This window comes from Ceratotherium simum, chromosome Y, assembly GCF_057802395.1.
Source record: "Ceratotherium simum simum isolate JZ-2026a chromosome Y, ASM5780239v1, whole genome shotgun sequence".
NCBI lineage: Eukaryota > Metazoa > Chordata > Mammalia > Perissodactyla > Rhinocerotidae > Ceratotherium > Ceratotherium simum.
The window spans coordinates 7,696,857-7,723,026 of record NC_141941.1 but is presented as its reverse complement, the minus strand read 5'-3'; the positions used below and the strand labels follow the sequence as shown (position 1 = coordinate 7,723,026).

The following is a 26,170-nucleotide window of genomic DNA, read 5'->3' as shown; positions in this document are numbered from 1 at the left end:
TAGAAAATGCAGTAGAAAAGTGTCCAGGGTAGCAGAATAATGATCATAACCCATGTTTTTAGATGTCTAGGCCCATGGTTATTCCTCTTTAGATTAAGTAGTTGATGGAATTGGTAACAAATAAAAGTTCTGGTAGCTTTGAGAACTCAAGAATTTGTAGCAGAATGTATTGGAAGACAAAAAAGGAACAAAACTTTCTTGGAGTCTTTTGTATTAGGCCAGTTGTAAGATACTGATGATCTTAATGTAAATGTTATTTCAGTAATGTCAGAGAAATAATAAATCCAAAGGAGTTTTCATCAGATGCATTAATTTGATTTGATGACCTAAAGGAGATGCTGAGTTAGTAGTAAAAGGATTCTTTGTTTGCTTTTCTGCTTATCCTCACAGGTTGCTTGTGTCTTCTAAATCACAATCTTCATGTTGTTGAGAAAGTAGGACATATGTTTATTGTAGTGAATGCTGGCCGGGACTTTTTCCCAAATGTTATATATATCAATACTACATTTAAGTGGAGATTTTTTTAGGCAACCATAGATTTGTATATGCAGAAAGGTGCTAGAGAGCGAGTTACATACATCAACCATTTATATTGTGGTAGCTAGTAAAAGTTCATATAAACTCTTAGAGATACCATATCCTAGGATAGAAATACAAGTTTTCAATTTTACTCTTTTTTTTTTTTCTTTTTTTAATCTGAGGAAGATCAGCCCTGAGCTAGCATTCATGCCAATCCTCCTCTTTTTGCTGAGGAAGACAGGCCCTGAGCTAACATCTATTGCCAACCCTCCTCCTTTTTTTTCCCCTTTTTTTCCCCAAAGCGCCAGTAGATAGTTGTATATCGTTGTTGCACATCCTTCTAGTTGCTCTATGTGGGACGCCTCCCCAGCATGGCCTGACAAGCGGTGCGTTGGTGCACGCCCGGGATCCGAACCCGGCCACCAGTAGCAGAGCGTGTGCACTTAACTGCTAAGCCACCGGGCTGGCCCTCAATTTTACTCTTGAAAAAGAAATTAAATAAATAAGTGCCAATCAGTGCAACTGACAGATTTATTTCCTTCTTTTCTTCTTTTCATCCTCCCTGTTGTCTTACTTCATGGTGGCTAACTTACTATTGCAGAGTTGGGTGTTGTCCTAGCTGCTGAGGATGAAGAGAGAAGTACCCAGTTCGGGTCTTTAGTTAGTGCATAGTCTAGTATAGAAGTATAGATTAATTTCATATTGTCTCCATCCTGCCTCTTCTTTTGTGCCTACCTCTGAAGAAGTCTTCCTTTTCCTGCCAAAGTATCCTTCATCTCTGTTGTTGATGCTTTTCCACTTTGTGTTGTCTGTATCGACTTGTGGCATTGCATTCGTTAGTGTTGACAGTCTTAACTTAGAACCATAATATTATCCAATCAAAATTTCCCTCTAGAAATAGATAACTTAAGCATGCTAAGGTCACTAGCCTTCTTAACCCTTATCTTGACCCTCCCTACTTTCTAAGACTGTTTCTCTAGATTTCTGTTTCAGCCTTCTTATAATATATAGATTCTGTTCATCTGTTACTACTTACTCCTGTACTGAAGAACTTTTTAGTTTGCTGTGACCTGCAAAGAGAGATATAATGACTTGATGTGTGATAGTTGGTGCTGAGGCCCTAGAGGCCTCATAGATGAGGCTGGATTTGGAATCCAGGTTGGCTTGACTTGGAAACCACTTCTTTTCCTTCTATATCCTGCTGTTTTTCTTGAGTCCCCCTTTCACACTGTTGACTATTCCTAATTTTTAAAATAAAGCACAAAAAGTATATTTATTTTAACATTAACATAAATACTGTGTTCCTTGGGAAAAAAAATTAGAAAATAGATAACCAAAAAAAATTGACAAGCAATGTGAGAGCTGTTGCTGTGTTGGTTTGTTCACATCTGTATTTTCTTGCATAGATCTTGGTGACAGACATATAATAACTTCAGGATTATTTTATGAATGGTTCAGTAACCCATTTGCCTCAATATTTTGATAAAAATCCTAATAGACTATTGTACCAGTATAAACATTTTCTAAATTTAAAATTTGTGTTATACTCTGCATGCTGTTTTATGACTTTCTTTGACTCAGTGGAGCACGCTAATTGGTTTCCAGGATTGGTAAAACTGAAGCTTTAGAAATCTGTTGTGGGAGATTGGTGTTAAAATGGTTGGTAATCCATTCATGTTAAGTGTTGAAGGAAAACAGTGTTTTCCTAAACAATGTTAAATTTCCTAAACAATGTTAACAATGTTAAAAGATTTCTTAGTGGGACGAACAAGGGCAACTTGAGCCAATAAAGGTGCAAGAATCACAAAATGAAGAGTATGAATTTTGATTTACCAAGGGAAGAATCAGGTAGACAGTTGCTGTAATCATTTTAGAACAGACATTGTGCATTATAAGAAAGTCTAATGATCCTATTCCTTCCCTATCTTCTATTTAAGACTTCAGAAAAATCTAGTTATAGTGGGATCAGGAAATTTTTTCCAGTGGATCAGTACCTGACTTAAATACTAGAAATAAGGACGATGCTTTCCATAAGATGATTTCACTAGAACGTTATAATGATGGAGTCTTTAGTTTAAGTAACCTATTTACAATAGAAGACACAAAATATATTAAAATTTTTTTTGTGTGTGAGGAAGATCAGCCCTGTGCTAACATCTGCCAGTCCTCCTCTTTTTTTGCTGAGGAACACTGGCCCTGGGCTAACATCCGTGCCCATCTTCCTCCATTTTATGTGGGACGCCACCACAGCATGGCTTGCTAAGCAGTGCTTCCGTACGTGCCTGGGATCCCAACCAGCAAACCCTGGGCCACCGCATGGGAGCACGAGCACTTAACTGCTTGTGCCACTGGGCCGGCGCCTAAAATTTTTCTTAAAATAAGATGCTGAGACTAATGACGTAGACTATAATTCTTGAGAACTCATGTAACTGGGTGGAAAGATAACAGATAAACTTAAGTATAAGGTGACAGCCTAGATTAGATAAACAAGTTTAGCTTACATAATGAGCTGTGATTTTTAAATTTTAGAGGTTGAAAATGAAAGATAACCATAATACTCTCCTAAGGCCCTTTTCTTAGACCATGACTTAAATATACTATTATAATTCTATTAGTTTTTATATGTATGGCCAAATGTACACTAAAATTTTATTTTATCAGTTTTACAGAGTTCCTATATACCCCATTTCCCCTTTTATTAATATCTTACGTTAGGATAGTACATTTGTCACATTACTTATGAAGCAGAATTGAGACTTTATTATTAACAAGAGTCTCTATTCACAGTTTCTTAGATTTTACTTCATGTCCTTTTTCTGTTCCAGAATCCCATCCAAGATAGTTCATTATATTTCTCCATGTGTTCTTGGGCTTCTCTTTGCTGTGACAATTTCTCAGAGTTTTCTCATCTCTGATAACATTGATAGTTTTGAGTACTGGTCCCATATTTTGTAGAATGTTCCACAATTGGGATCATGTTTTTCTCATGATAAGAATGGGGTTCTGGGCTTTTAAGACGACCATAGAGATGAATTGCATTTTCATCGCATCATATCAGAGATATGATCCCCGTGAATATTTATTAGGACGTGTATATACACAGATCTGTTAACATTTCTATATGTAACCGTCACTTATTAACTTAAACAGAAATTTATCCTTATGTCTCTAACTCTGATTTATTAACACATGGATCATTCTTATCTTCTCTGTTTGCTTATGTGTAATCTCATACTCCAGTGGTAAGAAACCTAGCCCCTACCATGTGCTATCCATTTACTTGTGTATTCAGTTTGGGTATACATATAGAGCACTATCTCAGTAGTTAATGCATAATTCTGTGGAGGATAACTATCAATTAGAGTGCAGTGCTTATGTACAGTTCCTTTGCCCTTTAGTTTTACAACCTCCTCTAATTTCCAAAGTTCCTTAGGTCAGCACTTTTCTCCCCAGTCTTTTCAGTGAAGTGGTTTCATGTATTTGTAGTACAATGAGATTCTTGGTAGGTTCTGCTTTCTATTCTGGAAATCCCCTGACCTCCTAGATGATTTGTTTAAAAATTAGCATATGTTAAGTTTTACTCTTCGTGCTGTAAAGCGATGTGGGTTTTGACAAATTAATATATTTACTATTAAACTATCAAAGAGAATAATTTTACCACTTTAAAAATTCCACGTGCTTCCTCCATTCAGCCCTCTTCACTTGAACTTATGGTGAATACTGATGTGTTTGCTGTCTCTCTCGTTTTACCTTTTCCAGAATGTCGTATTAGTGGAATCATGTAATATGTAGCCTTTTCAGATAGGCTTGGTGCTCTAAGATATCTTTGTATGATTTGATGGCTTCTTTCCTTTTATTGCTGAATAATATTCCATTTTATGGAGGTAGCACAGTTTGTTTATCCATTCTATTTATCACTTAAAAAATATTAAGTAGGGCCGGCCCTGTGGCTTGGTGGTTAAGTGCGCGCGCTGCGATGCTGGTGGCCCGGGTTCGGATCCCGGGTGCGCATCGAGGCACCACTTCTCCGTTCATCCTGAGGCCGAGTCCCACATACAGCAACTAGAAGGATGTGCAGCTACGACACACAACTATCCAATGGGGCTTTGGGGGGAAAAAATAAAAATAAATAAAATCTTAAAAAAAAAAAAAATTAAGTAAACACTTGCTATTAATTTTAAGGTCCTCTTGTATCTTTAAGTACCTTATGGTGTTAGAAGTGATAAGGAGTACATTATGTGATAAATAATACATGATAAGGCATAGTCTATGCACATAAACTATTTTAGAAAAAAATTAATGTAATGAAGAGGCCTAAGAAAGACACTGATATAGTACCTGCATACCTAGAGGGATTATTATATCAAGAAAGGCTATAGGGAAGTGACATTTCCCATTGGGATTTAGAGAATAATAAGATTTTTACAACCAGAAACCTGAAAATGAGTCGTTTTAGAGGTATTGAAAAACTACTGAATGTTTTTGGGGAGTTGTTATATCTTAGCTGTACTTTGGAGAACTTAACTAGGCAGTGGTATATGGGTTAAATAAAGTAGAGCATAATGAGCTGTGAAAGTAATAGTTCAAGTGATGAAAAATGATCAATTTCTATTAGGGAGAAAGAAGAAATGTCAAGGATGGAATTTTTATGGGAGGTGTTAGTTATGGAAGAATTTCTGACTTGTCACCGGTGTGAAGGTGAGGATCTCAGATGATTGAGCATGGGTAATAGCAAGACAGTAACAGTGAATCAAGAGATAAGGTAATTTTCTGATAGGAATAACAAATTAAGAAATGGTTTGCTTTCTGTTTTGAGGCTAGTTGGTTTCTGTCATTACGTAAGATAATTTCTAAAATTTTAGGGCAAAAAATCCTTGCTGTAGTACAACCAGAGAATACTAAAAAGGGAGTTGGCAGGTAAAATAAACTGATAGCATAGTTGCAAGGCAAGTCCGTCAAAGGCAAATTGGAGCGCTTGCTTTTTTTTTTTTAGTAACAAATCTCTTTATTATGTTTTTTCTTTTCTTTTTATCTGTATATTTTTGTTTCCTTTGAGATGTTCTCTTTGACCTATGGATTAATTAGATGTGTTTAATGTAGAAGTGGTTAGAGATTATCCTTAGTTTTTCTTTATTACTTTCTACTTTGATTCCATGATGGTCAGCGGAATAGTCTGTATGATTTAAATTCTTCTAAATTTGTTGAGGTCTGTTTTGTGGCCCAATATGGTCTGTCTGTAGTGAATGTGCCATGGCATTTAGAAAAAAATGTATTCTGCTTATGTTGTTGATGGAGTGTTCTACATGTCAGTTAGATTGTGTAGGTTGAGATGAGAAATTTGTTGACGTTCATATTGGTGTTCACCTGTGGGTGATGTGTCCTATTCTCTGATGGCTTTTAAGATTTTTTTTCTTTGTCTTTAACTATTTTTCAGAAGCTTAATCATGTTGAATCTTTGCGTGGATTTTTGTTGTTGTTATCTTCTTTTAATTCACTCAGCTTTTTGAACTTTAGGTTTGTATTACTTTTGCCAAATTTGAGATTTTTTTTAGCTATTATTTCACCGAATATTCTTTTAGTTTTGCTTTCTTTCTCCTCTACTTCTTTGACTGTGGTGATATATATGATGCATTTTATGGTATTGTTCCATGGCTCCCTGAGCCTCTGCTGATTTTTCTTTTCAGTCTTCTGTTTGTTTTCCATATTGGGTAAATCTGTTACTCTCTTAAGTGTACTGATTCATTTTTTTTTTTTTTTTTTATGATTTTATTTATTTATTTGTTTTTTCCTCCCAAAGCCTCAGCAGATAGTTGTATGTCATAGCTGTACATCCTTCCAGCTGCTGCATGTGGGACAAGGCCCCAGCTCGGCCGGGGAAGCGGTGCGTCGGTGCACGCCTGGGATCCGAACCCCGGCCGCCAGCAGCGGAGCGCGCGCACTCAACCGCCAAGCCACGGGGCCGGCCCTGATTCTTTTTTTATTGTATTTTTCAGTTCTAAAAATTCCTTTTTGCTGTGTTATAATTTCTACTGTTTTGGTGAGATTTTCTCTATTTGTTTTGTTAAAACCCAAAATTCAACTAAGTAAGTTTTAAAGATCTTATTGGCTTCATTCAGCTATTCATAAATCAGGCAGCATCCTGTCTAGCAGATGGAAAGGAACTCTGAAGAGCTTTATTAGGCAAGAAGAGATTTTATAGGCAGAAGGGAGCAGGAACAAGGAAGTTGTACTAGGCGAGAAAAGTGGATTGGTATTGCAAGGTTATGTTCCTTATAGAGGATGGCAGGAATCTGTCATGCAGGTTACCTAACTAAAGTTGATCAGGCAATACCTGATTGACTGGTTTAAGATTTCATTTCTGAGACAGTTGAAACTATAATTAAGTATAGGTTTAGTGATCTGGGGCTTACTATAAAGCGACTCCATTTGGGGCCTGTTTGTTGCTTATATAAACTTTTATGAAGGCTACTTTAGGGCCGGCCCCATGGCTTAGCGGTTAAGTGCGTGCGCTCTGCTGCTGGTGGCCCGGGTTCGGATCCCGGGCGCGTACCAACTCACTGCTTCTCTGGCCATGCTGAGGCCACGTCCCACATACAGCAACTAGAAGGACGTGCAGCTATGACATACAACTATCTACTGGGGCTTTGGGGGAAAAAATAAATAAATAAATAAAATTATTAAAAAAAAAAAAAAGGCTACTTTAAAGTCCTTGTCATGTAATTCCAACTTTTTTTTTTTTTTTGGTCAGGAAGATCAGCCCTGTGCCAACATCTGTCAATCCTCCTCTTTTTTTGCTGAGGAAGACTGGCCCTGGGCTAACATCTGTGCCCATCTTCCTCCACTTTATATGGGACGCCGCCACAGCATGGCTTGCCAAGTGGTGCGTCGCGTGCGCGCCTGGAATCCGAACTGGCGAACCCCGGGCCGCTGCAGCAGAGTGCGTGCACCCAATTGCTTGCGCCACAGGGCCGGCCCCTGTAATTCCAACTTTTGATCCATCTTGGTTTTGTCGTCTTTTGATTGTCTTTTCTCATATATGTTGCGATTTTCCTGAATTTATGATGGATGATTTTTTATTGTGTTCCATTCATTTTGTTGATGATATTAAGAGACTTTGTCATGTTTAAGTGTTTTATTTTAGTCACCCTGTTTCGGTTTAGCATGCAGGTCCTGGTTTACTTTTGTGGACTGTGGTTATAATGCCAATTTAAATTTCAGAGGCTTTGTGATGCTGTTTGCTTTTGTGATTTATCTTGAGCTGCTTGGGCTTCCACTGATCACTGCTAGTGCTGCCCCAAGGGGTAGGAGGTGGCAGACAGATCTTCCTCAGGTCCACTGACTGGTGCCTCTAGGTAAAGGAAGAGGATCTGTGGCTCTTGGTAACAAAGAGGTTTTCCATGCTGGGCTGCTTGGGGTGGGATACTCCTCACTGGTCTTGCCCACCTTGCTGTTGTCTCTGGGTAGCGTAGTGGAGTTGAAGTCAGCAAGCATGAAAAGGCTTCTTGGGAGAGAACTTGTTGAGTTTGGGACTCTCTTCCTTGTGCAAAATTCTGGCCTCTTGGTGCTGAGAGAAGGAGGGTAGGTTTAAGCCTGGGAAAAGGAGCGAGTTTACCTTGGTCATTCTATTGTCCGCAGGGCTTTCCATCAATCTCCCTTGCCCAGTGGTGCCAGGCTCACTTGCTTTGTCAAAGGTTCTCCCATTCCATCCAGGCGAGGAAAGAGCCTACTTGGCCTGCCTTCTCTTGCTAGGTTTGGAGTCAGAAAACATTGTATTTTGTTGACCTGGTGGAGAATAGTAGGGGCTCCTGCAGCTATATTTTTCTTTGAGGCTGGAGTCCCTAAACATTCTGCATTCCTCTTTTACACTTTTCTGAATTTTCTTTTGATTGCCTTGTGATTTCCAAGGTTTATAGTTTTACTTATTAGGGAGGAGCAGGGAGACTAGTCTCTTCCGTCTTGCCCAGACAGAAAGTCTCTTGTAGCATTTACTTTTGTGCCTTTGAATTTGGGACTTAGATTCGAGAATACCTTACTTCGCAGTTTATCATATATTTATATGGTTGCATTGTATCTCCTAATTTGCCTATTCTGAGAGGAATTTCATGAAGACAGGTGATATATTCATTAAATTATTAATAACATATTCTCTAAATTTGTTGAAATTTAATCAGCTGCTTTTGAATAAAATGGTAACAGAAAGAAATTAGTTTTATGTGTATTGATGCCTTACCGGTCTTTTTAAGGGTCTTTCACTTCGTATTAGGCTGGACTTTATATAAAACTAGTATATTGGTGGGGCCGGCCCAGGGGCATAGTGCTTAAGTTTGAGAGCTCTCCTTCGGCAGCCCAGGGTTCGCAGGTTCGGATCCCGGGCGTGGACTGATGTGTCGCTTATCAAGCCATGCATTTGTCTTGGTGTCCCATATAAAGTAGAGGAAGATGAGCACGGACGTTAGCTCAGGGCTAATCTTCCACACACACACACACACACACACACACACACACCAAAAAACCAGTATATTGTATATAAAAATACCTCTGAACAGTCTCTCAGAATGTATTGTCTCGGTAAAAAAAAGATTTCCATTAAGAAATATGTTTGGAATTATGTACTCATTTTATAATTGTTGTACACCCTCCATTCCCCAACAAGCAGTGAACTTGAGAGAAATATAGTACATGTTAGTTTGTTAGTGGTCCTGAGGGAAATAATATGGGTTAAGGCAGGATTTGTTGAATTTAATTGTGTCCACCATGCACCCCCTTTCATAGATAGTTTTTATTAGAATTATAGTTTGCTGTAGAAGTTTCACGTCCAAGCCCCGAAAACAATAATTCTCAAATTTCAGAGTGTACCAGAAACCTAAAGAGTATGTTAAAAACCAGGCTATAGGCTCTGTTGCCAGATTTTCTGACTCAGTGATGTCAGAGAGAGGGCATCGGGATTTGCGTTTCTAACTGGAACAGGGAATTCTGATGCTCTCTTACCTGGAAGTATGCTTTGAGAACTGTTGACCTAGAAGTTAAATTTTTTAGCTCTAATATTTAAAGTCTTTCTAGACTCTTAATTTCTTAGATTAATAGTTCTTCCTTTTAGGCCTTTAAAAATTCTCTTAATTTTGAACTTTTTTAAAATCAGAAAGTAGATGACTTCAGTTTATGTTGTTTTCAGTTATGAATGTAAAAATCCATTGTTTATGCTCTGCTTTAGTAATACTATACTAAAGAAGTAATATTTACCTTTCCGAGTTATCTAAGTGTGTACCCTGTATGTTTTATTGTCATCTACTATTGATAGATAATTCTGCTAAAGACCTAATTTTAAAATGAGAAGTTTAGCCAAGCATATATTAGTAAAATTCAGTACTGACATTAATCTACTGTCATAAAAGAGTATAAAAAATGCTGGTGATATTTTGTTTATAATTTGGTTTTGGTGCCTGCCATTGGTTTTGCGTTCATAATCAGTTTTATATGCTGTGTTGAATAGTACTATTTGAACGTTGATTACGTATGCCTGCAGGCACAGAGAGATGTGCTTTTAGGAGAGTAACTTTTAATAGTGTTTTGAATTGTGTGAACTTTTTCGTTGAACATAAAATACAAACAATCTGTCTCGTCTATGTTTGATACTTCAGATCTTTCTGATTTTTATTTGCATTTTTTATTTTTATTTTACAGATGAATTAGTCATGTCTTTTAGAGTTCACTCTTTCTTAACCCTCCTTTATTAAATGGTACCATCAGGGATGAGGGCTCTGTGTATTACTTATCATTTTTCTCTTTCACCTAAGTGAAATTTGAAGGCAGGCAATCCGGTTCTGGTATGTTGACTCCACAAAATTATCAGAGACCTAGGCTTTCTATTGTGATGATTATAGAAAGCCTTTAGAGTTTGAGCTTCTTTTATTTAGTGTATTACACTTAAAATTCCTTCGTATTATTGGATGTATCAGAGGTTATTCTTATTGCTAATATTCTTTTGTCTCAAAGTTCTACAGTGTGTACCCAGCACTCATTGGAGGGGGTTACATTGGGTTATTACTTATAGTTTTTGGTAGTTGTGGAGAAAGCTCCTAAAAATTTACATAGGGGTTTTTATATGAATTTAAGTTTTAATTAGACGTAGGAGTAAATTGCTGGGTCACGTGGTAAGTCTATTAAAACATTATAACAGGGGCCGGCCCTGTGGCGCAAGTGGTTAAGTGTGCACGCTCCGCTGCAGCGGCGCATGATTCAGCCATGCTGTGGCAGCGTCCCATATAAAGTAGAGGAAGGTGGGCGCGGATGTTAGCCCAGGGCCGGTCTTCCTCAGCAAAAAAAGAGGAGGATTGGCAGATGTTAGCATAGGGCTGATCTTCTCACGCACACATACAAAGAAACACTTTATAACAAATTGCTCATAATTTCCCCACGTAGCTGTTGAAGTTTGCCCAATAGAAAGGTATGAGAGTCACAACTGCTCTTTCACTTTGCCAGAACTTGGTATTGTTAATGTTTCATGTTAGACATTTTACTAGGTGTGGTTACATTTCCATAATGATGGTGACCATCTCGTGTGCTTACATGCAATCTACTTGTCTTTGTTTGTGATCTTTTTTTTTTAATTGATGTCTTAATAGTTTATAACATTGTGAAATTTTAGTTGTGCATTATTCTTTGTCAGTCACCATATAAATGCCTCCCTTCACTCCTTGTGCCCACCCCCAATGTCTTTACCCCTGGTAGCCATTAAACAGTTCTCCCTGTCCGTCTGTTACTTTATATTCCACGTATGAGTGAAATCACTTGTTGTTTGTCTTTCACTCTCTGGCTTATTTTGCTTAATATAATACCATCATCCAGGTCCATCCATGTTGTTGCAAATGGGACAATTTTGTCTTTTTTTGTGAGTGAGTAGTATTCTATTGTGTATATATATCACACCTTCTTTATCCCGTCATCAGTTGAGGGACGCTTGGGTTGTTTCTACTTCATGGTTATAGTGAATAATGGTGCAGTGAACATAGGAGTGCATAAGCCTCTTTGGATTGCTGATTTCAGGTTCATTGGATAGATACCCAGTAGTGGGATAGCTCGATCATAAGGTATTTCTATTTTTAATTTTTTTGAGGAATCTCCATACTATTTCCATAGAGGCTGCACCAGTTTGCATTTCCACCAGTAGTGAATTAGGGTTCCTGTTTCTCCACAACCTCTCCAGCATTTGTTGTTTTTTGTCTTGATGATTATAGCCATTCTAAGGGGTGTAAGGTGATATCTTATTGTAGTCTTGATTTGCATTTCCCTGTTGATTAGTAATATTGAACGTCTTTTCATGTGCGTATTGGCCATCTATATATCTTACTTGGGAAAGTATCTGTTCATATCATTTGCCCATTTTTTGACTGGGTTGTTTGTTTTTTTTGTTGTTCAATTGTGTGAGGTCTTTATATATTATGGAGATTAACCCCTTGTTGGATATGATTTGCAGATATTTTCTCCCAGCTGGTGAGTTGCCTATTGCCTCATTTCATTTGCCTTGTAGAAGGTCTTTAATCTGGTGAAGTCTCACTTGTTTATTTTCCTTTTGTTTGCGTTGTCTGAGTAGACATGGAATATGAAACGATCCTGTTAATGACCGTTGTCAAATAGTGTACTGCTTATATATTATTCGGGAGTTTTATAGTTTCAGGTCTTTGATCCATTTTGAGTTGATTTTTGTGTATGGCGAAAAAAGATGGTCTACTTTCATTCTTTTTTTTTTTTTTAAAGATTTTATTTATTTTACTTTTTCCCCCCAAAGCCCCAGTGGATAGTTGTATGTCGTAGCTGCACATCCTTCTAGTCGCTGTATGTGGGACTCGGCCTCAGGATGAACGGAGAAGTGGTGCCTCGATGCGCACCCGGGATCCGAACCCGGGCCACCAGCATCGCAGCGCGCGCACTTAACCACCAAGCCACAGGGCCGGCCCATTTTTTTTTTTTTAAAGATTTTATTTATTTATTTTCCCCACAAGGCCCCAGTAGATAGTAGTATGTCATAGTTGCACATCCTTCTAGTTGCTGTATGTGGGACGTGGCCTCAGCATGGCCAGAGAAGAGGTGCGTCGGTGCGCGCCCGGGATCCGAACCCGGGCCGCCAGCAGCGGAGCGCACGCACTTAACCGCTAAGCCACGGGACTGGCCCTACTTTCATTCTTTTATATGTGGGTGTCCAGTTTTCCCAGCACCATTTATTGAAGAGACTTTCCTTTCTCCATTGTACGTTCTTAGCTCCTTTGTTGAAGATTAGCTGTCCACAGATGTGTGGTTTTATTTCTGGGCTTTCAATTCTGTTCCATTGATCAATGTGTCTGTTTTTGTACTAGTACCATGCTGTTTTGGTACTATTGCTTTGTGGTATATATTGAAGTCAGGGATTGTGATGCCTCCAGCTTTGTTCTTTTTTCTCAGGGTTGCTTTAGCTATTTGTTACCCCATGTGAATTTTAGGATTCTTTGTTCTATTTCTGTGAAGAATGTCATTGGGATTCTGATTGGGATTCCATTGAATCTGTAGATTGATTTAGGTAATATGGACATTTTAACTGTGTTTATTCTTCTAATCCATGTGCAGGGATATTTTTCCATTTCTTTATGTCATCATCGATTTTTTTCAATAATGTCTAATAGTTTTCATTGTATAGGTGGTTCACCTCCTTGATTAAATTTATTTGTAGATATTTTATTCTGTTTGTTGAGATTGTAAATGGGATTATCTTTTTGAGTTCCCTTTCTGATAGTTCGTTATTAGCATATAGAAATGCAACTGGGGCCGGCCCCGTGGCTTAGCGGTTAAGTGCGCGCACTCGGCTGCTGGCGGCCCGGGTTCGGATCCCGGGCACGCACAGACGCACTGCTTCTCCGGCCATTCTGGGGCCGCGTCCCACATACAGCAACTAGAAGGCTGTGCAACTATGACATACAACTATCTACTGGGGCTTTGTGGGGAAAATAAATAAATAAATAAAATCTTTAAAAAAAAAAAAAAAAAAAGAAATGCAACTGTTTTTTATAGGTAAATTTTGCACCCTACAACTTTGCTGTAGTTTTTGATTGATTCTAATAGTTTTCCAGTGGATTCTTTAGGATTTTGTATATATAGAATCATGTCATGTGCATATAGTGAGAGTTTTACTTCTACATTACCTCTTTGGATTCCTTTTAGTTGCCTAATTGCTGTGGGCAAAACCTCCAGTGCTATGTTGAATAAGAGTGGGCACCCTTGTCTTGTTCCTGTTCTCAGAGGGATGGCTTTCAGTTTTTCCCAGTTGAGTATGATGTTGGCTGTGGTGTTGTCATATAAGGCTCTATTATGTTGAGGTACTTAACTTCTATACCCATTTTCTTGAGAGTTTTTATCATAAATGGATATTGGATCTTGTCAGATGCCTTCTCTGCATCTATTGAGATCATCGTGTGGTTTTTATTCCTTGTTTCATTAATGTGGTGTATCACGTTGATTGATTTGTGGATGTTGAACCATCCTGTGTCCTTGGTATAAATCCCACTTGGTTGTGGTGTATGATCTTTTTAACATGTTGCTGTATTCAGTTTGCCGGTATTTTGGTGAGGATTTTTGCATCTGTGTTCATCAGCGATATTGGCCTGTAGTTTTCCTTCTTTGTATGGTCCTTGTCTGGCTTTGGTATCAGGGTGATGTTGGCTTTGTAGAGTGTGTTGGGAAGTGTTTCATATTCTTCTATTTTTTGGAATAGTTTGAGAGGGATTAGGTATTAAATCTTCTTTGAATGTTTGGTAAAATTCTCCAGAGAAGCCATCTGGTCCTGGAGTTTTAAATTTTGGGAGGTTTTTGATTACTGTTTCAGTCTCTTTACTTGTGATTAGTCTTTGCAGATTCTCTGTTTCTTGGTTCAGTTTTGGGAGGTTGTATGAGTCCAAGAATTTATTCATTAATTCTAGATTGTCCAATTTGTTGGCATATAGTTTTTCATAGTATTCTCATATAATCCTTTGTATTTCTGTGGAATCCGTTGCCATTTCTCCTCTTTCATTTCTAATTTTATTTATTTGAGCCTTCTCTCTTTTTTTCTTAGTGAGTCTGGCTAAGGGTTATGAATTTTGTCTTCTCAAAGAAGCAGCTTTTGGTTTCATTGATCCTTTCTACTGTTTTTTGGTTTCTCAATTTCATTTATTTCTGCTTTAGTTTTTATTATTTCCCTCCTTCTGCTATCTTTGGACTTTTGTTCTTCTTTTTCCAGTTCTGTTAGGTGTAATTAAAGATTGCTTATTTGGGATTTTTCTTGTTTTTTAATGTGGGCCTGTATTGCTATGAGTTTCCTTCTCAGAACCACTTTTGCTGCATCCCATGTGAGTTGATATAGTGTATTTTCATTTTCATTTGTCTCCAGATGTTTTTTATTTCTCCTTTAATTTCCTCAATGATCCATTGGTTGTTCAGTAGCATGTTGTTTAATCTCCTCATCTTTGTCACTTTCCTGGTTATTTTCTTGTAGTTGATTTCTAGTTTCATAGCATTGTGGTTGGAAAAGATACTTGTTATGATTTCAGTCTTTTTAGATTATTGAGGCTTGCCTTGTTTCCCAATGTATGGTCTATCCTTGAGAATGTTCTCTGTGTGCTTGAGAAGAATGTGTAGTCTGCTGTTTTTGAATGGAGTGCTCTGTGTATGTCTGTTAAGTCCATCTGGGCTAGTTTTTTGTTTAAGTCCACTATTTCCTTATTGACTTTTTGTCTGGATGATATATCCACTGATGTAAGATCCCATAGTATTTATTATGTTGTTAATGTCTTCTTTTAGGTTTGTTAATAGCTGCTTTATGTAATTCGGTGTTCCTGTGTTGGGTGCAATATAATTGATATGTCTTCCTGTTGGAGTGTCCCTTTTATTGTTATATATTGCCCCCCTTGTCTCTCATTTGCTGTTTTATCTTGAAGTCTACTTTGTCTCATAGAAGTATGGCAACACCTGCCTTCTTTTGTTTGCCGTTAACCTGGAGTATTGGAAGTATTAGTCTTCCATCCTTTCACTCTGAGCCTGTGTTTATCTTTAGAGGTGAGATGTGTTTCCTGTAGACAGCATTTTGTTGGGTCTTGCTTTTTAATCCATTCTGCCACTCTGTGTCTTTTTTTTTTTTTTTTTTTTGAGAAAAATCAACCCTGTGCTAACATCTGCCAATCCTCCTGTTTTTTTCTTGAGGAAGACTGGCCGTGGGCTATCATCCGTGCCCATCTTCCTTCACTTTATATGGGACGCCGGCACAGCATGGCTTGCCAAGCAGTGCATCAGTGCGTGCTGGGGATCTGAACTGGCGAAGCTTGGGCCATCGCAGCGGGAGCACGTGCACTTAACCACTTGCACCACCGGGCCAGCCCCTGCTCTGTGTCTTTTGGTTGCAGAATTCAATCCCGTTACATTTAGAGTGATTATTGATACATGAGGGCTGTGTGTGTGTGTGTGTGTGTGTGTGTGTGTGTGTGTGTGGAAGATCAACCCTGAGGTAACATCCATGCTAATCCTCCTCTTTTTTTGCTGAGGAAGACAGGCTCTGAGCTAGCATCCATTGCCACTCCTCCTGGTTTTTTTCCCCCAAAGCCCCAGTAGATAGTTCTATGTCATAGTTGCACACCCTTCTAGTTGTTGTGGGACCCGGCCTCAGCATGGCTGGAGAAACGGTGCGTCGGTGCGCACCCAGGATCTGAACCTGGGCTGCCAGTAGCGGAGCGCACGCACTTAACTGCTAAGCCAGGGGCCTGCCCCGTGAAGGCTTAATGTTGCTATTTTTTCGCTCATTTTCCAGTTCTTTTGCATTTCCTTTGTTTCTTGTCCTGTGTATTTCAGACTGCCAATTCAGTTTGGTACTTCTGTATGATGGTTCTTTTAGTTTTCTCTTTATTTATCATATGTAACTCTGTTCTGATTATTTGTTTAGTGGTTACCCTGGAGTTTGTATAAAAAATCTTATGTTTGAGATAGTCCATTATCTCATGACCTCTTATTTCCTTATACTAAGTTGATTCTATCCCTTTCTTCTTCCCCTTCTAAGTTATTGTCACAACTTATTTCATCTTGTGTTGTGAGTGTGTGTTTAAAGTGATGAGTTTATATTTATTTTTGGTGTTTTCCTTTCCTTAATCTTAGATTTTTATAAAGTGTTTGCTAACCTATTCTGATAGAGAGATACTGTCTAGTATCCTTTAATTTCATTGTGGAGACCCGTTAGCATTTCTTGTGGGTGATTGTTAGCTTCTTCAGGTTTTATCTGGAAGTATCTTAATTTCCTAATTTTTGAAAAATAATTTTTCTGCATTTAGTATTTTTGATTGACAGTAATTTTATATCAACACTTTAAATGTCATACTACCTTCTGACCTGCCTGGTATCTAATGAAAAATAGGTTCTTATGCTTATTGTGAATCACTTGTATGAGATTGTAACGGGGCTGAAAAGTCCGATTGCCCAGGTTCTTGGTCAGCATAAGAGAGGAATTCAGACACTGACACAGCAGCAACAGCAAGCAAGCAAAGATTTATTAGAGGAAAGGTCAGATACACTCCAGGTGAGGAGCAGGCAGTGCCAGAGAACTCGTCTGCCCTGTGTCTTGAGTTAGTTTTATTTTTATTTGGACTGTTTAGAGGGAATTAGCGTTATTTGGTTATCTGCCAGTAATGGTCTTTCCTCCGCCTACAGGTTGAGAGGGGTTCTTGACCTTCTAGGGGAATCTCCGGAACTGTCATGGCAGTTATCCTCGATGGAAGGGGGCCTAATGCATATGGAATTTGTATGTGCATTAAAAAAAGGTCAACGTCCTCTAGAGGTGTATAGCAGAAGGCTTTGTATGTGTTGTTTGTGTACTTGTTACCTTTCTTGTCGTGGTTGAAGGTCTCAGGCTCTGGTGGCGGCACCAGGTGGGTCTTAGTTCCCCTTTATCTGTATGTTGTGAGGTGCCAGCAAGACCCTTCTTTGATGTAGTGATGTCTTCAGCTGTGATTCCCCTGCTCATGTCTGGATGCCTGTAAGAACCTCCATTGATGCAGCAAGTTCTCCAGTTATGATCCCCCACTCATGTCTGCCTAGCTACCTATCTCAAGATGAGTTGCCTCTGTCTTGCTGCTTTCAAGATTCTCTCTGTCTTTCAACAATTTGATAATAATTTGTTTTAGTGAGGATCTTTTTGATTTTATCCTGTGTTGAGTTTTGTGATCTCCTTAGGTGTGCAGATTCATGTCTTTCAATTATTTTTTCAGATATTATTTCTGCCCCTGTGTCCTTCCCCTCTCCTTTTGGAACTACCATAATGGATATGTTGATAGTAGTTTATTGCATCCCATATATCCTTTAGGTCTTTTAATTTTTCTTCACTTTTTTATTGTGCTCTTTGCTGATTTTTATTTTACGTGTGCTAAAATCTAGTGTTGAACTCCTCTAGAGTATTTTTCATTTTAACTATTATACTTTTAAGCTTGGGGAATTTCTATTTCATTTCTTTTTATTATTTATGACTATTATTGACAGTCTCTAGATGTTCATACATTGTTCTTTTTTTCTTTAGTTTTTGTCCATGGTATCCTTTATAGTTGGACCATTTTAAAGGCAGTTGATTTAAAGTCATTATCTAATAATTACAATATCTGTGCTTTCTCGGGGGTAGTTTTTGTCATTTTTTTTCTTTTAGGTGAATGGGCCGTATTCTTGATTCTTTGTATACTTCGATTTTTTTTTGTTGAAAACTGGCTGTTTTGAACATTATAATGAAGTAACTCTGCAAACTAGATTCACCCTTCTCCCTATAGGTTTGCTGTTGTTTGATTGTTGAGGGCAACAGTTTTTACAGGTTTAGTGATTTTCCAAACTGTGTTTGCTTTAAAAGCTGTATTCCTTGTCCTGTGTGGTCACTGAAATCTTTGTTTCATTATCTCACGGGTCAGCAATGGCCTCATAGAAATTTCCTTAAATGCCTAGAGCCAAAAAAGAAAAATAATAGTCTTCTTTGTCTTTGCATATTAACTCTGAAATGGAGCACTCCCTTACTAATACGTGAGGCTGTGTACAGTTCTATTTTTGCCTTCATTTTGTGCTTGCAGGAGACCAAAGATCAGGCAGAGTTGCAAGCTCAGGATTCTCTCAAGTCTTTTCTGAGCATAAGTTTGGTCCTGGGCATGTGTATTTTATTCTGGATTTCCTGCTATATGCAGTAGCTCTTTGAAAATCCCTATAACCCAAGAATTTTCTTCCTTACTTTACTCCTACCAGTCTTTTGGTCCCTGCCTTGTTTATCATCTTTTGCCCCAGGTGGCGGTGGGTTGCCTGTGTCTTTAAATTCTTGATACGTGCTGCTCCAAAAGCACTCTAGCCTGAGAGGTTGTGAAATAATGTCAGCTTCTGTGGCAGTCCCTCAGGGAACCATCAGATCAGTCTAAACACTGCCATGATAATTTTTGAGTAAAAGAACCTTGTTGATTTCTCCTCACACCAGAAAACCACACAGAATAAGAATGACATCCCCATGACCGCTGCGGAACTGGGGAGGAGGAGATAATAGGCAAGTTAGCAAAATGCCGTAATGTTTTCTATCAAAATTTAGTAGCTTTTTTCCGTATTAACTAAAATAGTAGAATATCACAGGCAGGATATTGATGTTGATATAGTGAAGCTATAAAACATTTCCATCACTACAGGATTCCTTATGTTGCACTTTTGTGGCTATGTCCGTTCCTCTACCAGCTCTTCCTTAATCCTGACAACATTATTTTCTCATTTATGATTTGACCTTAAGAATGTTATAAATGGAATCACAAGTTATGTGAAAAATTTTAATTGACTTATTACTGAGCATAATTCTGTAGAGATTCATCCAGATGTATCAGTACATTGTATTAATAGTTGATTGACAGTTTATTGTGTATTCATAATGTGTATAAGTAGTTTGTTCTTTTTTACTACTGACTGGTATTCCATTTCTATGGCTGTATCATAGTTTGTTTAACCATTTCTCATTAAAGTACATCTGAAATAATTCCAGTTTTTTGTTATTAAGAAAGATTCTGGGGCTGGCCCGATGGCGTAGTGGTTAAGTTTGTGCGCTCTGCTTTGGTGGCTCTGGGTTCGCAGGTTTGGATCCCGGGCGTGGACATACGCACCACTTATCAAGCCTTGCTGTGGCAGGCGTCTCACGTATAAAGTAGAGGAAGATGGGCATGGATGTTAGCAATAAAAGGAGGATTGGTAATGGATGTTAGCTCAGGGCTAATCTTCCTCACCAAAAAAAAAAAAAAAAAATTCTGGGAAAATTGCCTGTGAGTTCACTTGTTGAGTGTATTGTAATTGCATGTTTAGTTCTTTAGAACCACTGATAAGGTGTAGTGATAGTGCTATTTTACATTTCCACCAAGAGTTCTCTGTATTTTAGAATTGTCACTAGTTTTTACTTTAGTCATTCTGATACCTCATTGAGTTTGTCAAACATAATTTAGAAAACTCAAGAGGAGAGTTTGTCTTAGTGCTGTCAAGTTGATTCTGATTCCTACTGCCCCTGTATAGAGTGGAACCTTGCCTGGTCTTTTTGCACCATCCTCTCACCTTCTGGTGCCATATCAGACAATGCTTTGCTGCTATTTATAGAGTTTTTGTGGCCAAATTTTTCAGAATTGGGTGGCAAGGTTCTTCTTCCTAGTTTGTCTTAGTTAGGAAGCTCTGCTGAAACCTCTCCTCCATAAGTGACCCTTCTGGCATTTGAAATACTGGTGGTATAGCTTTCAGCATCACAGCAACACAAGGTCACCGCAGTATGATGACTGACGAGTGCGTGGCAGTATGATGACTGACGGGTGTGTGGTATGGTTCTCTGACTGAGAAATGAACCTGGGCTGTGGCGGTGAAAGCACCAGATCTTAATCACTATATCACCAGGGCTGGCTTAAGAGGAGAGTACTTACCCCTGTTTTGCTTACTGTGTTCTTCCCTTCTCATGTTCCTTTATGATTTTCTCTCTGTTTAGGGAAGTTCTTCTAGTTGTTATTGTAGGTTAAATCTATTGGCAGAGTTCTCTTAGTTTTCTTTCATCTGAGAAGGTCTTGATTTCCTCTTAATTATTGAAGGATATTTTGCTATGTACAGGATTCTGGGTTGACAGTTTCTTTCAACATTTGAAATATTTTGTACCTCTTCCTTCTGCTTTTCGTAATTTCAGATGGGAAATGAGCTGTCATTTGAATTGTTTTTCTCTTAGAGGTAATATGTCATTTTTCTCTGGCGGGTTTCAAGATCATCATTTTTCTTAGTTCTTGTAAGTTTATGGTGTGACTTGAGTGTGATTTTTATGTTTTGTGTATGTTTTGGGTTTGCTTGTATTCCTTTAACTTGTAGATTTGTGTCTCTTGGCAAATTTGGGGCATTTCAGACATTGTATCTTTGCTTTTTTAGCTCTAAATCTTTTCTCCTTTCCTTTCAGACTGTACTGACACAAATCTTATACCTCTTGTTACAAACCCGTAAGTTCCTAAAGGTCGTTTCCTTTTTATGTGTTTATTTTTTCTCTGTTGTTCTGCTTGGGTAATTTCTCTTGTTCTGTATTTTAGGATTATGTTTATTGTGTACTACTGAGGATATCAGCTGAGCTCTTTACTTTGGTTATTGCATTTATCAATTCTAAAATTTACATTTGGTTCTCCGTTATATCTTCTATTTTTTTTCTCAGGCATTTTAGTTTTGATTTTTTACAAGCATGTTCATAAGTGTTCTTTGAAGCATTTTCATCATTGCAGTTTAAAATTCTCTGTGAGGAAATTTTACCTATCTCACTCATCTTGCTGTTTTCATCCAATATTGATTATTTTTTCATTGGGTTTGATGTCTTCCTGGTTCTTGATGTTTTGAGTGATTTTTAACTTAATTGTGGAAGTTTTTGTGTTATGTTACTTGACTTTGGATCTTATGCTAATCCTCTGTTTAGGTGGTTTTTTGTGATGTGTGGCAGAGTAAAGGATTATCATCTTCACTGCTAGGTGAAGATGAAAGTCCAGATTCTCTTTGCTCAGTGTTTTTGACACCTGAGTACTGTGGAGTTTCTTAATAATGTTGGACTGAGGTGGAAGTTTTGGTTTCCTGCATGGTTTCTACTGACATCTCATTTTTCTCTCCTTGCTACCAGGCAGTAGTGAAAGTCCAGACTTTCCACAAGGGTGCCTCTGACTCCACCCCAGTCTGAAGAGGTTGGCACCTCGTTTCTGCCATGTGTTGTGAAGTCTAGGCCCTTCAGGTGACACCATAAGGGGTCCCTCCTTGCCAGCCATCAAGGAGAATTTTTCTCTTGGCTCTTTCTGCCTCCCTCCCTGCCCCGTCCCCCCTTCTTTGTCTTCCTTCCTTCCTTTCTCCCTTCTCTGTCTTCCTGTCTGTCTGTCTTTCTGTCTTGTCTGTCTGTCTGGTCTCTCTGGTCTGTCTTTGTGTCTGGTTCTTTCTGTCTGTCTTTCTGTCTGTCTTTCTGTCTCTTTCTGTCTGTCTTTCTTGTCTTTCTGTCTTTCTCTCTTTCTGTCTTAACTTTTTAGGGGGAGATTGGCCCCAACCTAACATCTGTTGCCAGTCTTCTTCCTTTTTTCCTCAAAGCCCCAGTAGACACTTGTATATCATGGTTGTGTATCATTCTAGTTGCTCTATGTGAGACGCCACCCAGCATGGCTTAATGAGTGGTTTGTAGGTCTGCGCCCAGGATCCGAACCAGTGAACCCTGGGCCTCCGAAGCGGAGTGCATGAACTTAACCACTATGCCACGGGGCCGGTCCCCCTGTTGGCTTTTTAATTGGCCTTCTCTGACATTAGCCTAATGGGCACCCTGGTATATCCTTAGGTAGGTGAAAGTCTGTACTTTCCGCTTGGTCTTTTCTGGTATATGCTTTGGAGCAACTCTTTCTGTGGAGTTTGACTGCAGTTGGGTGGTTGTTGATTAATTCTGTCTTACTGGATTGCCCTTTCTTTTTCGTAGTCCTTTATTTGGGGAGAGTAGCTTGCGTAGTTTGAGTCTGTTGTTGGCGTATACTTACTAAGGATTACTGTCTCTTCTTGGAGAATTGATCCCTTTGCCATTATATAGTGCCCTTTATTCTATAGAGTTTTCCTAGCTTTGAAATCTGCTATGTCTGAAAGTAATATAACTACTCCTGCTTTCTTTTGATTAGTGTTAGTGTGGTATATTTCTCTTTATCCATTTACTTTTAATCTTATATGTATTTACATTTATAGTGGGTGTCTTGTATACTTCATAGTGTTGGATCTTGTTTTCTGATCTTTTCTCACAATCTTTGTCTTATTTGGTGCATTTAGACCATTAATGTTTAAAGTAGTTATTGATATAGTTGTATTAATGTCTACCATAATTGTTACTGTTTTCTGTTTGTTGCCCTTGTTCTGTGTTGCTATTTTGGTTTTCTGCTCTTTTCTGCCTTTTGTGATTTTAAGTGATTTAATTTTTTCCTCCTTCTTAGCACATTAATTTTACTTTATAATGGCTGCCCTAGAGTTTACAATATAAATTTACAGGTAATCCACATCTACTTTGAAATAACACTCATTGTAATGCAATTACCTTATAATAGTAAAATAATTCTAGTTCTTCCATTGCCCTATATGTCATTGAATGCCATACATTTCACTTCTGTATAAATGTATGTATTATATATATTTATATATGTATAAGACATATAAAAAGGCATACATAATCAAATACGTTGATTGTTATTATTTTGAAGTTATCTTTTAACTCAATTAATAAGAAAAATAAAAGTTTTGGGGCTGGCCCCATGGCATAGTGGTTTAAGTTTGGCATGCTCCACTTCAGCAGCCCGTGATCGCGGGTTCAGATCCCTACACCACTCATCAGCCATGCTGTGGCAGCATCCCACATATAAAATAGAGGAAGACTGGCACAGATGTTACCTCAAGGCTAATCTTCCTCAAGCAAAAAAAGAGGAAGATTGGAACACATGTTATTAGCTCAGGGCTAATCTTCCTCAGCAAAAAAGGAAAAAAACCCATTAAAAAAGTTTTTATTTTATGATAGTTTTTTTCTTTTTTGATGTTCTTTCTTCATGTAGATTGGAATTTCTGATCTATACTATTTTCTTCTCTCTAAAGAAGGTTAACATTTTTGACAAGGCAGCTCTTCTGTCCATTATTTCCTTCAATTTTTGTTTCTCTGGGAAAGTCTTTATTCTCCTTCACTTTTGAATCTTCATTTTGCAGAGTACAAAATTTTAGGTTGGTGGGTATTTTTCTTTCAACACTTTAAATATTTTACTCTAATTTCTTCTTGCTTTTGTGGATTCTGAAGGGAATTTGAATAATTCTTATCTTTGTTTTTCTATAGCTAAGAATTTTTTCCTCTCTGGCTTCCTTCTGGATTAAAAAAAATATTTTATTTTCTGCAGTTTGAAAGTGATGTGGCTCAGTGTACTATTTTTTGCTTTCGGCAATTTTTTTTTTTGGTGAGGAATGTTGGCCCTGAGCTAACATCTGTGCCAGTCTTCCTCTGTTTTGTACATAGGATGCCTCCACTGCATGGCTGGATGAGTGGTGTATATGTCTGTGCCTGGGATCTGAACCTGTGAACCCCAGGCCACTGAAGCAGAGTGTGTGAACTTAACTGCTGTGCCACTGGGTTGGCTCCTCTTTGGAATTTTTCATGCTTAATATTCTCTGAGCTTCCTGGATCTTTCGTTTATTGTCTGATGTTAATTTGGGGGAAATTCTCACTCATTATTGTTCCAAGTAATTCCTTTGTTCTTTTCTCTCTTTCTTTACCTTCTGGTAGTCCCGTTACGTTTCTTACATGTTTTCTAGTTGTCCCACAACCTTTAGATACTCTGTTCTGGTGTTTTTCAGTCTTTGTTCTCTTTGTTTTTGGTTTTTGAGAATTTATTGATAAATCCTCTATCTAAGATATTCTTTCCTCATCTGTGTCCAGTCTAGTAATAATCTCATCAAAGGCATTCTTCATTTTTGTTCGTGTTATTAGTTTTTAGTATTTCTACCTGATGTTCTGTTAGGATTTCCATTTCTCTGCTCTCATTGTCCATCTGTTCTTGCATGCTGTCTACTTTATAAATTAGATATCCTTAGCATATTAATTGTATTTCTTTTAAATTCCTGGTCTGATATAATTTCAGCATCTCTGCCATGTCTGGTTCTGATGCTTGCTCTATGTTCTTAAATTGTGTTTTTTGCCTTTTGGTATTCCTTGTAAGTTTCTCCTGATGTCCTTTTTAACTTTAAAAAGTTAAAAAGAACTGCTATAATGTAGGCTTTTAGTAATATAGTGGCAAGATATGGAGGGGAGGGGAAGTGTTCAGTAGCCCTGTGATTGGGACTCAGTTTTTTAGCAAGCCTATGCCTTTGGAAAGTGAAAATGAGTTTTTTAGTTTTTTTCTCCCCCCCTTAGCTTAGATAAGTTGACTAGAGTGGCTAGAGTTGTATATTTCTTTTACTCACCTCATCAGTTAGGCTCTGATTATACCTCTGCAGATTAGGCTGTGGTTAACTATTAGTTTTCCCTTTCTTAAGAAGACCAGAGTGCTCTAGGATTCCTTTTCCCTCCCCTTGCTGGAAGCTTTAGGAAATTTTTCTTAGGTATATATTGTGAGATTCTGATTGGGCTCCTAGAAGTAAATCTCAGTTCCTCAGTTGTAATTAAGTTGTTCCTACCGTGACACTGGGTCTTGGATCAGTTTCCTGTGCCTTGTGTCTGCTCTGGTAATCCCTGACTCCTTGTTATTATTTTAGCCTTGTTCCTTTAAATTTTTGTTTTAAAAACTAATATTTTAGTTGTTTAATCATTCTCAGACTTGAAATGTAGTGTGTTGTATGAGATGATTCTTACATACACTAGTGTCTCCAGCATAAGTTTGGGTATTTTCAGTTTCTGATTACTGTCATTTAATGATAATATTTGAAAAAGCCAGTTTCCCTCATTAAGCCTTTTTTCCCTTAACTCTGTGTATTTAATTTCATGAAAGGATTTTAGATAATGCTTACAGTTCTATTGTGCAAATGTCTGAAATTCATAAAATTCAAGATATGAAGATATGAAAATCCTCATCACATTCAAGTATGTACAGTCTGCTCTTCCTTTGGTATACTGCTGATATTCTCATTTTACTTTGACTTTAAGGCAATGTTCATTCCTAACTGTATTTTGTTCTAAATGTTCTCTCTGAGGAACTTAAACAAATAAATTTTATTTGTTTAGATGAGATTGATTTGTTTGTTTGGATGAGATTTGGTAATAATTTTATATACCTGAACTCCTGAAAGGAAAGATCATTCTTTCCCTTATAATTTTTATTACCTACACAGATGATTAAGTTGGTCAGCTATACACTTTATTTTTTTATTTTTTATTTTTTTTAAGATTTTATTTATTTATTTTTTCCCCCCAAAGCCCCAGTAGATAGCTGTGTGTCATAGCTGCACATCCTTCTAGTTGCTGTATGTGGGACACGGCCTCAGCATGGCCAGAGAAGCAGCGCGTCGGTGCGAGCCCGGGATCCGAACCCGGGTCGCCAGCATCGCAGCGCGCGCACTTAACCACCAAGCCACGGGGCTGGCCCTACACTTTAAATTGTTTAGTGTTTGTATCAGTATTTGCTGAGAGACCTGCATG

The 26,170-nt window shown here is 38.1% G+C and overlaps 1 protein-coding gene across 1 annotated transcript in view; it reads left to right on the top strand.

The window, feature by feature from the left end:
* The window catches only part of LOC147911633 (lysine-specific demethylase 6A-like), a 201,132-nt gene that overhangs the window by 20,996 nt on the left and 153,966 nt on the right, over positions 1-26,170 (top strand).